We start from the raw sequence: 1773 nt of genomic DNA, 5'->3' as shown, positions 1-1773 counted from the left end.
TTTAGTGGGGATTGTCCAAAATATTTCTAATGTCATTGAATCCCAAACCTGACCATTACCCATTTGCCAAAACTTCTTTTTCCTCAGCTCTAAGAACTATGTGTATATGGATCCATTTTTAAAGATCCTAAGTTACATGTTTAAACTCTCATCTCCACTTAGTGTAATTTACTTTATGGAGTTTTTAATAATTTGAGCCTCTCCTCTATCTATCTATCTATCTATCTATCTATCTATCTATCTATCTATCTATCTATCTATCTATCTATCTATCTATCTATCAATCAATCTATGTATCTGCATCTACATAACATATATTAGTTTTATTTATATTTCCAATGTCTATAATAATTTATTGAACATGTTAGGTGCTCAACTAAATTTTGTTTAATGAAAAACTAAGTAAATAAGAAGCTGGATTGTTGTCTCCCATGAGTGAGATGACTTCATTTGGAAGAGGGTAGTGTCTCCTTCTTACATTCTTACCATCACTGTGTACTTATTAAGTGCTCAGGGCATTAGAATACATATGACTAGAAACTCTCCTGTCTTTTTTCTGTCCATCAAAGATTTAATGTCACTGGCTGACTCTGATGCCACCACCATGCAACTGGAAGAAGCACAGCATCCTAAGTCGGCTCTGCTCGGTCTTGACAGTGTAAACAACTGGATTGAGCACTTGGAGGTGTGAGAAAGTGAAGATAGGAGAGTAGCACATGACTGCATGAGGAAGCCTGTTACCCAAATCTGTGAATCATGGACAGGCCAATCATAGGTGTGTAGAAGAGCAGCATGGCACAGATGTGGGAGACACAGATGTTGAGGGCTTTGAGGCACTCAGCCTTGGAGGCAATGGACAGCACTGTCCATAGAATCAGTCCATAGGAGAGGACAATGAACACTGAGTCCACACCCAGAGTGGAGAGCACTACAAAGAGACCATAGGCACTGTTGATGTGGGTGTCGGCACAGGCCAGCTTCATGATGTCTGGGTGCAGGCAGTAGGAATGGGAAAGCTGGTGATGCTGGCAGTAAGGCAGCTTCTTTAGCATGGTGGGGGCTGGGATGTGGAGACTGACACTGTGCACCACGATGGCCAAGCCCAAGTTGGCAATCCGGGGGCTCGTGAGGATGGTGCCATAGTGTAGCGGGTTGCTGATGGCCATGAAACGGTAAAAGGCCATTGTCAGCAGCACAGAGGACTCCATGATGGAGAAGGTGTGGATGAAGAAGAGCTGGGCCAAGCACACATCCACTGCCACCTCCCTGAGCCCCAGCATGTAGATGGTGAGCATGGTGGGCAGCGTGGAGGCAGACAGGCCCAGGTCGGTCACTGCTAGCATTGAAAGAAAGTAATACATGGGCTGGTGCAGGGAGGGCTCTGACCTCACCACCCACAGGATCAGGCTGTTTCCTGGGAGAAATGCCACATACATGGCACACAGAGGGAGGGAGAGCCAGCTGTGCACAGCCTCGAGGCCAGGGAGGCCTGTTAGGAGGAAGTAAGTGTCAGTATGGTTGGAAGATGGCATGGTGATCTGGTGGAGCAGAACTCTGAACATAAGTGCAGTCACAGCCCCTAGAACCAAAGGAATTTGTGGGTCAGAATGTGAAGTATAAACCGAATGCTTATACAATTCTCCAAAATAGTTCTATGGCAACTCATGAACTTATAATTTCCCTAACTATCTCCCCTTGTCCATAGATAAGAGGCCCTTAAAAAAGACGTGTTTGAACTATTAGAAAAAAATACCTGTCTGAATGGTAAGCCTA

At 44.7% G+C, this 1773-nt stretch overlaps 1 pseudogene; it reads right to left on the bottom strand.

The window, feature by feature from the left end:
• Positions 1 to 577: 577 nt before the first annotated feature.
• Positions 578 to 1532, bottom strand: LOC101433080 (olfactory receptor 51G2-like; annotated as a pseudogene).
• Between the last annotated feature and the right edge of the window lie 241 nt (positions 1533 to 1773).

This window comes from Dasypus novemcinctus, chromosome 10, assembly GCF_030445035.2.
Source record: "Dasypus novemcinctus isolate mDasNov1 chromosome 10, mDasNov1.1.hap2, whole genome shotgun sequence".
NCBI classification, from domain to species: domain Eukaryota; kingdom Metazoa; phylum Chordata; class Mammalia; order Cingulata; family Dasypodidae; genus Dasypus; species Dasypus novemcinctus.
This window is presented reverse-complemented; position numbering and strand designations above follow the sequence as displayed.